At 43.4% G+C, this 12,823-nt stretch overlaps 1 pseudogene; it reads left to right on the top strand.

The window, feature by feature from the left end:
- Positions 1-12,823, top strand: part of LOC111962834 (netrin receptor UNC5C-like) — an 83,917-nt pseudogene that overhangs the window by 46,112 nt on the left and 24,982 nt on the right.

Genomic DNA, 12,823 nt, shown 5'->3' on the forward strand with positions numbered 1-12,823 from the left:
GTGTGTGTGTGTGTGTGTGTGTGTGTGCGTGTGCGCGCATCTGTGTCAGCAGACTTTGGGGTCTTCAGGGACTGGGGTCGCTGTCCCTTCTAGGCTTTTCCCTTCACTAATGCAGTCTGGAAGGATTGAGTGAGTGCGCCGGGAAGACAGCTTTGATGTTGGCTCATCCTTAAAAGAATACACCAGAAGCCACTTTCTCTGCCTGGATTGCGTCAGTCCCTCTTCCCCGTCCCCCTCCCCTGTATGCAGGCATACACACAAACACACAGACAGACATAGAGACAGAGAGACAGAGAAACGGAGAGAGGGAGAGACAGAGAGGGAGAGGGAGAGAGAGAGGTTCCCTCGTTACCAGAGGAGACAGACCAGCCCAGTGGTTTTCCAGCCTGCACCACAACAAGGAATCTGGGAAAGGGCTGGGGAGGACACGCAGAGAGAGGGATGGATGGAGAAAGAGAGAGGCGGAGAAGGAGGAAGAGTAATAAACCCCATAAGTAAAGAAAGAGACAGTGAAGAAAGGCAGGGCTTTGGCTCTGCTCCCGTGGAGTCTGATGCTTGGGGCTTCACTCCTCGTAAGCTCTGAGGGGCCTCCAGCTCCTCACATCTGAAATGCCACAGTCGTGTTCTCAGCCACACACCCCACTGTCATTCTGCTCTGGATTTCGACTGAGACGCAGATGGAATTGGAGGAAAGGAAGAAAGGATTTGAGGGATTCAGAAGATGGGAAATACAGCAGCCAGAATAGCCTGTCCACATAGCTAACTAATGAACAGTGCTAACAGGGGAGAACCCAAGTGTGCTACAGATTCTTCAATGCCATGTTCATTYGAGCAAAAAAGGGCTGGTGGAAAACACTCACATTCTCTAAGACTCACTCAATGCCACTATAAAAAGGACAACGATTGTATTTGCTAAAGTGTTAAACATGTTGTTTTCCGATGTTGTTGGGGTTTTTCTACAGTGAATGGCGCCTGGTCAACATGGACAGAGTGGACGGTGTGTAACAGTCGCTGTGGCCGTGGCTACCAGAAGCGCACGCGGAGCTGCACCAACCCAGCACCGCTCAACGGGGGCGCCATCTGTGACGGGCAAGGCATTCAGAAGCTGGCATGCAACCCACTGTGCCCAGGTAGTTACTGCGCCACTTGTCACAGCCCTTATGGAGCAGGGGAGTGCAATTTACTGGACAACACAAACAGAGCACTATATATTTTCATAAATATAGATATCTATCATTCTTACTCTCACTCTTCCCCAACCCACTCCGCCCCGCCCCACCCCACCCCGTTTCTTTCCCACTAATTGTCACATACTCATGCACCCAATCTCGCACACTCTCACTCCCACCCTCCATGCCTTCTCCCCCTCTCCTCCCTCCCTCCCTCCATCCCTCCCTCCCCACCACCATGCCCCCGCCCCCCACTCCCTCCCTCCCCTCTGTGTGTTAGTGGATGGTCTGTGGACAGAGTGGAGTAAATGGTCCACGTGTGGGACAGAGTGTACCCACTGGAGGAGGAGGGAGTGCAGCGCCCCGGCGCCCAAAAACGGGGGGAAGGACTGTGAGGGCATGGTGCTTCAGTCCAAGAACTGCACCGATGGCCTGTGTATGCAGAGTGAGTACAGTACATGATTACCATCCCCACTCTATCCTACCCTCCTCTGTCTGCCTCTGTAGGAACCCAATGCATTATTACGTGATCCCTATCTGTCTGTCTGTCTGTTTTCTGTCTGTCTGTCTGCTGTCTCTGTCTCTGTCTTGTCTCTGTCTTCTGTCTCTGTCTTGTCTCCTCTGTCCTCTGGTCTCTGTCTCTGTCTCTGTCTCTGTCTCTGTCTCTGTCTCTGTCTCTGTCTCTGTCTCTGTCTCTGTCTCTGTCTCTGTCTGTCTGTGTGGTTAGGAGCCATCCTGTTTCTCACTGCACTCCCACAAGACACCTCCACCCACTTCCCCTGTATCCCTTTCTCTACTCTGTTTCACACTTACATTCACATCCTTGCACTAACATACACTTACCACTCACGCACACACACACTTTTTCTCTTTCCGTCACACACACTTTCCGCTGTTTTGGAGTAAAATTACAGGAGACAATGTGTATCTTTGTTCCGCCCTGGGCCCTAGAGAGTACATCTAGAATAGTCAGTGTGTGTTAAACAACAGCCTCGTCACCACACCACCAGGCAGCATTACTGTAAGCTATTACCCTTGTCACAGAGTGGGCATTCAGGAGCTATATTTAAAATAATGATAAGTGATTATAATGTACTTACAGGGAAGCTCATAATTGCTGAGCTACTACGATTGCTGCTCTAATTTAAAAAGCACGGGCTTCCATCGGTCCAATGAGAGGAAGCACAAGCACAGACATGCTGCTTTTCCTGAACGCCCAATTATATGTGTTGACAAGCAGGCTAGTATTTGTTTCCCTGTAGCTCTCTCGCAACATTTTAGAAGTATTAAAGGTGGGGGGGGGGAAGGCAGTAGAGTTTCCTGGCATTTCCTCCTAGTGCTCCGCAATCATTCTATAAATGTTATTGTTTTGCTCTGAACTCCTCTTGAAAACACAGCCTAAACCCAGCTTGTGGTCGGACCGCTGGAGATTTTCCGTAGGCGGAGAAATGCTCTTTGAGAAGTTTTTTTTCGGAGAGCGAGAAACACACAGTTCAGTTGAGCCAACAATCCTGCCTTCTTTTCCCTTATTATACATTCAGAGAGCTGCAGAGATTGGAAACATGCTGTAGCTTTCAGCTGCTTTGTTCTGTGTGCTGCAGACTCGCAGGGTAAAACCTTTTCTACTTTGAAGTCGTGCTTATCTGCTAATTCTGAGAGGGAGGGAGAGAACGCGAGAGAGAAAGGGGGAGAGCGCTGTAGGCAGGAGCAAGAGTGTTCTTGTCAAATTAAAATTAAGGGGCGAGTCTTTTTTAAATCACTCCCTTCCTAATAAAGTCTTTAGGGTGAGAAGCCCACACACTGCCTCTGGTTCCTCTACGGTTCCAGTGTGACACTAATAGAACCCAGACAGTCACCGCACTCCAATAACACCGTGCAGACGTTCCAGATGTTCTATATGACACTAATGGAACCCAGACAGTCTTTACATGTCATGTGCCATATAGGATGCAGATGGTCACATGCATTCCACTAATATGATATGTTGTACAGTAGCCAATAGACTTGTAAATAATGCAGACATAGCTGCTCCATACCATGAATATGACCTATATAGTCACCACATTCCATCATGACATGTAGATTGTACCTATGTCTGACTGGTATGATCCAGATGATGTGAATGTCACTAATATAATGAATACAAACAACGGTACATTTACTGATTACTAATGCATATTTAGCAAGATGGATAAGCTGTGTATATACAACTTTGTCACACTGAAATTGTGGTTGATCTGTTGTTTTAAATGCAGGTGAAATAATTCAAATAGCAGCTTTGAGATGGAACAAACGTTTCCTTCAGCCTTTTTTATTTTATCTCAGCGGGCTGTGAAGCCCTCGTGAAGCTCCCTCTCCTTCCATCTCTCTCTCTCCCTCTTTCCCTCTCCCCCTCTCTCTCGCTCTCTCCCAGAATAAGCCCATTGCAGAAGCATTAGTTCTCTGTTAGATTAATGGCCAGTTTGCAGAGGATATATACCCATATCCATATAGATTTAGGATCGTTCCCTGGATTGATTTTAGGAAAGCTAAGAGGGTGAAGCCACTTATGTCAACGCTAATAACCATCTCCACCCGCATTTAGGAGAGCGGCCCATTATCTAAAAAGCTCACATTATGGCAAATATGATTGGGAATGGAAGATGTGTGCAATCTGAACTCATCTCGCCCACTGATTTTCCTCTCTCTACACTGGTCTGGGATCAGCACTAATAGAGACCATTAGATTCTGTTCCAGTTTGATCTCATGTTTWAAAAAAATAAATAATTTTAAACACTGCAAAATGTAATCCATCTGATTGATTTGATGAACTAATTAGTCAGACGAATAGCAATGTTGCTCACCCTGATTTGCTACTATATACTCGTCATCAAACTTGCTTATTTATAACCTTTATTCTGGAAAAGGCGCTAAATATTGAAGGATAGATGAATAAAGGGGTCAGACTTTCACTGTAGTAACAGTATATCTAACCGTCCTTAGTGGTGAGTTCAATGTGAAGGTAGTTTGACCCTCTGTCCCTCATGTGTTTGTGCCTCTCTCTCTCTCTTTCTCTCTTTCTCTCGCTCTCTCCCCCCCCCCCCCCCTCTCTCTCTTTCTCTCTCTCTCTTTCGCCCTGTCTTAGTTGATTCTGATGTTGTTTTCCAAGGCTGTGGTAACTCCGCTCTCAGACAGATGACATTTTGTTGACATATCGATCTGTAGAAAGGGTAGGGCTGACTGCAGCACAAGGTCTAAGCCAGCCTTTATTCTTATCAAACACCAGACACTGTGAAATATCACTACATTGTATTATATTTACCTCAAGGCTTGTATTTTTTTTTTTTTTTTTTGCTGAATTATATAATTGTATGTAATATAGTCAACATTTACCACTAAAATAGATAGGGCTAGACAACAACATTAATATATGTCTAATTGTACTCGTTTTGGGAATGGAAGATTCTTACGCATAATTCCATGTTAAATATGTACAGTTGAAGTTGGAAGTTTACATACACTTAGGTTGGAGTCATTAAAACTCGTTTTTCAACCACTCCCCAAATTTCTTGTTAACAAACTATAGTTTTGGCAAGTCGGTTAGGACATCTACTTTGTGCATGACACAAGTCATTTTTCAAACAATTGTTTACAGACAGATTATTTCACTTATAATTCACTGTATCACAATTCCAGTGGGTCAGAAGTTTACATACACTGAGTTGACTGTGCCTTTAAACAGCTTGGAAAATTCCAGAAAACTATGTCAAGGCTTTAGAAGCTTCTGATAGGCTTAATTGACATAATTGAGTCAATTGGAGGTGTACCTGTGCATGTATTTCAAGGCCTAACCTTCAAACTCACTGCTCTTTTTCTGACATCAATAGGACAATCAAAAGAAATCAGCAAGGACCTGCAGAAAAAATAATTGTAGACCTCCACAAGTCTGGTTTCATCCTTGGGAGCAATTTCCAAACACCTGAACGTACCACGTTCATCTGTACAAACAATAGAACACAAGTATAACAACCATGGGACCACGTACCCGTCATACGCTCAGGGAAGGAGACGCGTTCCTGTCTCCTAGAGATGAACATACTTTGGTGCAAAAAGTGCAAATCAATCCTAGAACAACAGCAAATTACCTTGTGAAGATGCTGGAGGAAACAGGTACAAAAGTATCTATATCCACAGTCAAACGAGTCCTATAATCGAAATACACTGAAAGGCCGCTCAGCAAGGAAGGAACTGCTCCAAAACGGCCAAAAAAAGCCAGATTACGGTTTGCAACTGGCCCATGGGGACAAAGATCGTACTTTGTTTGAGAAATGTCCTCTGGTCTGATGAAACAAAAATAGAACTGTTTGGCCATAATAACCATCGTTATGTTTGGAGGATAAAGGGGAAGGCTTGCAAGCCAAAGAACACCATCCAACTGTGAAGCACGGGGTGGCAGCATCATGTTGTGGGAGTGTTTTGCTGGCAGGAGGGACTGGTGCACTTCACAAAATAGATGGCATCATGAGGATGGAAAATTATGTGGATATATTGAAGCAACATCTCAAGACATCAGTCAGGAAGTTAAAGCTTGGTCGCAAACGGGTCTTCCAAATGGACAATGACCCCAAGCATACTTCCAAAGTTGTGGCAAAAATGGCTTAAAGACACAGAGTCAAGGTATTGGAGTGACCATCACAAAGCTCTGACGCGCAATCTATAGAAAATTTGTGGGCAGAACTGAAAAGTTTTTGCGATCAAGGAGGCCTACAAACCTGACTCAGTTACACCAGCTCTGTCAGGAGGAATGGGCCAAAATTCACCCAATTTATTGTGGGAAGCTTGTGGAAGGCTACCCTAAAACGTTTGACCAAGTTAAACAATTTAAACGCAACGCTGCCAAATACTAATTGAGTGTATGTAAACTTCTGACCCACTGGGAATGTGATGAAAGAAATATAAGTTGAAATAAATCATTCTCTCTACTATTATTCTGACATTACACATTCTTAAAATAAAGTGGTGATCCTAACTGACCTAAGACAGGGAATCTTTACTAGGATTAATTGTCAGGAATTGTGAAAAACTTCCGACTTCAACTGTCGCTAAGATACAGTACATATGGGAATCAATCAATTATAAAGACTACTTTAGCCAGCCATGCCTGTTGTTGGGGACACAGATGTAGAAACCAGTCATATTACTATTCAGAAAGCATCTGAACAAATGACTGAAGAATAGACAATGATTTCCAGTAGGAGCACCTCTCTCGTCCACAGCTCAGCCTTGTCACGTTGAAAGAACAGCCCCAATGGAAACGGGGTCTACAGCGTTGGTTTCCTTTAGGAAGCTCTCGCTAAAGCAGGTTTTTACAGTGGCAACAGACTCACTCAGCATGAATATAAGTAAGCAGGATGGGTCCAGAGGTCCCATCATTTAGGCCTGTTCTGACAGTCAACTCCCCCGGCTCTCTGTCTCGGTCTCCTCAGTCTGATTACATGTACACACTCACCCCATCTATCACACTATAGATTTGACTGTCCATTGACTTGTCTACCTATCCCCCCTCTTCCTCTCCATCAGGAGCTCATTGTTTGTCTGTTTGTGTATGTCCCAGGTGATGGAGTGATGCGTGTGACTGTGTGTGTTCCCTGGAAACGCGTCTGTGTGTGTTTAGTGTGCGTTCTCTGGGGTGTTTATTGTTTTTGTGGCGTTGTGTTTAGGCCTTTAAAGCACAGTAAGTGTCAACACAGTATGGATATGTGTGGTGTGTTCAGTCATTTCCATTTTGACCTTCCCTCATACAGCTCGACCATTCCTCTACCCCTCCACCTCTAATGTGGGAGGTGATTCCCCAGCCCAGCTGTGACAGATGCAGCGCTGTCGGTGCTATTGACCCTGGCATTCTCCTGCTGTCTGTCAGCCTCAGCTAGCTCCTCCTCCCATCCTCCTCTCCATTCCTCCTCTCCTCCTCTCCATTCCTCCTCTCCTCCTCTCCCCACAGCCATTCGCTAGTGCTGCTAAAGCACTAAACCCATGCAGCTGATGGATAACACCACTTCCCCACAGGCCCTCCTCCTCTCGTCCTCTCCTCCGACGCCCCTGCTCCTCTCCTCCCTCTCTCCACGCACGGCCCATAGAGACTGAGAGAGGAGAGGGGAGCGTCCAGATCAAGAGAGATTGTTTCCCTGTGCCATCATTCCTCATGCCTTCTCTGTTGCATTGTTTGTTTTTCTGTTTCTTTTAAATTTGATTTTCATCCTCCTGTCCCACCTCCTCCCCCTCTCCCTCCTCTCCCCACTCTCCCTCCTCTCCCCAAGGTTCCTTTTATCAGAAGTCCTCTGAATTCAACAAAGACAAGATTGATTTGGGATATCCATGTGAGTTATTGTTTTTATTTATGTATTCATTCCTTTTTTTGTTCTTTTTTTTCACGAGACACACTTTCATGGCGAGGTATATGCATGAGGTCTTTACAGTATCTGCATAACAAGCATCTAACAAGCAGGCATTTGCAAACATTGCTCCACTTTCCTATTCGCAATGATGTTTTTACATAGTTATTTGGTCAGATGACAGTGCATAAAGACCTTATATATACCCTGTCAAATAAAGTGTCAACCTTATTTCCCATTGTCCTCCATAATCACTGCCCTGTACCCTGTCATGCCTCACACTCCTTCTTTCACTCCCCCTAGCCTCCTGTGGTAGCTCCCTCTCTCTACCTTTCTGTCTCTCTGCTTTCTCTCGTATCGCGTACCTTGGCTGCTTGACTATCTGTTTTCACCCTGACTGGCCCTCTTACCCTTGGCTGGTAGTGCCCGTCTATCATGTTGGTGCTCATTGTCTCTACGCTGCCAGCCTGCCACTTGTCTTACCAGTCACAGGGATTTGGTTTTTATTAGGATCTCCATTAGCTGTTACGATAGCAGCACCTACTCTTCCTGGGGTCTACACAAAACATGAAACATGAAATAATACAGAATCTTAATAGACAAGAACAGTTCAAGAACAGGACAAGAATGACATCAATGTAAAATGTCACACATAGCCTACATATCAGTATATACAACACAATATCTAGGTCAAATAGGGGAAGCGTTGTTGCTTTATCTGTTTGCTGATCACTTTAGTAAATCTTTGATGGAAGGGAGTTCCATGCAATCACGGTCTATATAATACTGTACGTTTTTTGAATTGGTTCTGGATTTGGGATGTGAAAAGACCCCTGGTGGCCATGTCTGGTGGGGTAAGTATGTGTGTCAGTGCGCATCTTTATAACCATTGAATCAACCATGACAGTTTACAATTCAAGGTAACACAAAGTAATGTAGCCTCCTCAACTTGGCTCAAACAGCCACATTATCATATCATCAAGATTCAGCCTAGTCTAGAACTTAGTGAATGATTTGTAACAAATACTCTTAGTTTTAGAGATGTTCAGGACTAGTTTAATTACTAGCAAGCCGTTCTAAAACTGACAAGAAACTCTGTTTAGGGCTGCATTGATTTCACTAAATCACACACAGGCATTGTTTAATGCCAGTGGCAGATCATTGGTAAAAATGAAAAAGAGTAAAGGACCAAGGAGAGCTGCCCTGCGGTGTCACCACACTATATACATGTTGTTAACGACTCTGCACTTAAAGCAGAATACTAAGTTCTCATTGAGATGAGATGATGCTCTGACACAATATGGAGTTATATGTGTTGAAAAACCAAACACATACGTTTGTTCACACGGACAACTAGGTTAATGTGAATAAATCAACAGGCCGTTCAAGCTGCCCGATCTAACAACACACTCCCATCCAATCCTTTCTATTATCAATTTCTTTCAACAATCACTGTCCTTTGTTGTCCAGTGCAGTAATGTTGAGGTGCCCCTCTCTATTAGTATCATTCTGAAAACTCTTTTGTACATTTGTTTACAGACAAATAGCATTGGTTCGTGTCAAATTCTTTCGCAAAAGTTTGCTAAGAGTCGTCATGAAAGCTGATTGGTCGAGTCATTGTTAGAAGCCATAGTAAGGGGGCATTTCCAATTTGGGTGCGGGAATTACTTTGCTTCCCTCCAGGTCTGAGGACAAATATTTTCTATCTAAGTTGTCAATACAAGTTGGTTTCCTTTTTGATTCACAACAATAATTTTTCTGCCTCACCGCACTAAATCTAAATTCAATGCTTTTCTCTTCATTGTTAGGTATTTTATGCATTGAAATGATGGCTCGCAGTTTTGTTGTTGTCATTTCATGCCTAGTTTGCCTACTTTGCCAATTAAATAGTCATTAAAGTAATTGGCATTAAAATCAAAAGGTTTGTGGATAAATGAGCCATCTGATTCAATGAAAGGTGGAGTTTGAATAGTCGTTCTTGCCCATACATTCATTTAAAGTATCCCAAAGCTTTTTCCATTTTCTTTATGTAATTATCTTGGTTTCATAATACCATTTCTTCTTGCTTTTGTTCAGTTTAGTCACATTTCTCAAATACAGTAGATTTACCAATCAAATGAGCAGCCAGGCTTATTCGTCATTCTTTTGCCTCGTCCCTCTCAACCATACAGCTTTTCAATTCCTCATCAATCCATGGAGCCTTAACAGTTCTAACAGTCAGTTTCTTAATAGTTGCATGCTTGTAAATAACTGGAAGAAACTATTTCATAAATGGATCAAGTGCAGCATCTRGATGCTCCATATTACATACATCAAACCAACAAATATTTTTCTATCTTTAACATTGGAATCAGTACAAAAGCTTTGTATGATCTCTTATACACTATTTTAGGCCCAGCCTTTGGAACTTTGGCTTTTCTAGATATGGCCACTATATTATGGTCAGTACATCCAATGGGTATGGATACAGCTTCAGAGCAGAGCTCTACAGCATTGGTGAAAATGTGATCAATACACGTGGATGATGTAGTTCCTGTACTGTTTGTAAATACCCTGGTAGGTTGATTAATAACCCGAACTAGATTACAGACAGTGGTTATAATGAGTAGCTTCCTCTTGAGTGGACAGCTTCATGAAAAATACAACTCTCTGTTAAAATCACACAAATTATCAAGAATTGCACACACATCCAGATAATGAATGTTAGCAGTTGGTGGCCTAWAGCATCACCCCAAAATAATAGGCTTTAGATGAGGCAGGTGAACCTGCAACCACAACACTACAACAGCATTAGACATGAGATCCTCTCCAAGCTTTACAGGAATATGGCTCTGAATATATGCAGCAACACCTCCTCCATAGGCATTCCTGTCTCTTCTGTAGATGTTATATCCCTGCATTGCTACTGCTGTATAATCAAAGGAATTCTCTAAGTGAGTCTCAAAGATGGACAATATATGAATGTTATCTGATCTTAGCAAGTTATTGATTTCATGAATCTTATTTCTAAGGCCACATACACTGAGTGAAACGTTAATATTAACATAATATTCAGTTGCATCCCTTTTGCCCTCAGAACAGCCATAATTCACATGGGCTCTACAAGGTGTCGAACGCGTTCCACAGGGATGCTGGCCATGTTGACTCCAATGCTTCCCATAGTTATGTCAAGTTGGCTTGATGTCCTTTGGGTGGTGGACCATTCTTGATACACATGGGAAACAGTTGAGTGTGAAAAACCCAGCAACGTTGCAGTTCTTGACACACTCAAACTGGTGTGCCTGGCACCTTCTACCATACCCTGTTCAAAGGCACTTCAATCTTTTGTCTTGCCCATTCACCCTCTGAATGGCATACATACAAAGTCCATGTCTCAATTGTCTCAAGGCTTGGAAATGCCTCTTTAACCTGTCTCCTTCCCTTCATCTACACTGATTGAAGTGGATTTAACAAGTGACRTCAATAAAGAATCATAGCTTTCACCTGGATTCACCAGGTCAGCCTACAGTGCATTTGGAAAAAATTCAGACCCCTTGACTTTTTCCACATTTTGTTACGTTACAGCCTTATTCRAAAAAGGTAGAAAAAAAATCTAATCTACACACATTAACAAAAAAAGCCAAAATAGGTTTTTAGAAATGTTTGCAAATGTATTAATAATAAACTGAAATATCACATTTACGTAAGTWTTCAGAACCTTTACTCAGTACTTTGTTGAAGCACCTTTGGCAGCGATTACAACGTTGAGTCTTCTTGGGTATGACACTACAAGCTTAGCACACCTGTATTTGAGGAGTTTCTCCCATACTTCTCTGCAGATCCTCTCAAGCTCTGTCAGGTTGGATGTCCAGGATCTGGCTGGGCCACTCAATGACATTCAGAGAGTTGTCCTGAAGCCACTCCTGCCTTGTCTTGGCTGTGTGCTCAGGGTCGTTGTCCTGCTGGAAGGTCTGAGGACCTCAGAGGACCTCAGACCTCAGAGTGTTCTGAAGCAGGTTTCCATCAAGGATTTCTCTGTATTTTGATCCGTTCATCTTTCCCTCAATCCTGACTWGTCTCCCAGTCCCTGCCGCTGAAACACATCTCCACAGCATGATGCTGCCACCACCATGCTTCACCGTAGGGATGATGCCAGGTTTCCTCCAGACGTGACACTTGGCATTCAGGCCAAAGAGTTCAATCTTGGTTTCAATCTTGTTTCTCATGCTCTGCGTGTCCTTTAGGTGCCTTTTGGCAAACTCCAAGCGGGCTGTCATGTGCCTTTTACTGAGGAGTGGCTTCCGATCTGGCCACCTACCATAAAGGCCTGATTGGTGGAGTGCTGCCCAGTATGGTTTCCTTCGTGGAAGGTTCAACCCATCTCCACAGAGGAACTCTGGAGCTCTGTCAGACGGTGAACATTTCCAGCGTCTGATTCACCTTCCCTGACCAAGGCCCTTCTCCCCCGATTGCTCAGGTTTGGCCGGGCAGCCAGGTACTAGGAAAGTGTTGGTTGGTTCTTAACTTCTTCCATTTAAAATGATTGGACCGCCGGCCACGAGTGTGTAATGATGGAGGCCAAACGAGAGAAGAATTGTTTTGCGGTACCCTTCCCCAGATCTGTGCCACGTCGACACAATCCTGTCTCGGAGCACCACGGAACAATTTTTGAACTTCTTGTGCTCAGGGTTTTTTGCTCTGACATGCGCACTTTTCAACTGTTGGGACCTTATATAGATTGGGTGTGTAGTATCTTTCTAAATCAGTGTCCAATCAATTGAACTGTTACCACAAGTGGACTCCAATCAAGTTTGTACAAAACAATGCTCCGCAAGTGCGAATGCTCACTCCAATGCGAAACAGGATGCACCTGAGACCTCAATTTCGAGTCTCTTAGCAAAAGGCTCTGAGATACTTAATGTTTAAATAAGTAAAAAAAAAAAAAAAAAATGTTTAATACAATTGCAAACATTTCTTAAAACCTGTTTTTACTTTGTCATTATGGTGTATTGTGTGTAGATTGATGAGGGAAAACAAGTATTTAATCCGTTTTAGAACGTAACAAGGCTGTAACGTAACAAAATGTGGAAAAAGTCAAGGGGTCTGAATACTTTTCCTAATGCACTGTATGTCATGGAAAGATTTAGGAAAGAGTGTTCAGAATGTTTTGTACACTCGGTGTATATTAATATGGGTTATTTTAAACTCTTTCCTGGGTATCGGAGATGGACATAACATGAAGAAAAAATAAACAAACACACAATGATTGGCAAGGACATTGTTCTGGCTAATAGAGTCAGTCA

The sequence above is a fragment of the Salvelinus sp. IW2-2015 genome, linkage group LG4q.1:29, assembly GCF_002910315.2.
Source record: "Salvelinus sp. IW2-2015 linkage group LG4q.1:29, ASM291031v2, whole genome shotgun sequence".
In the NCBI taxonomy this organism is placed as follows: domain Eukaryota; kingdom Metazoa; phylum Chordata; class Actinopteri; order Salmoniformes; family Salmonidae; genus Salvelinus; species Salvelinus sp. IW2-2015.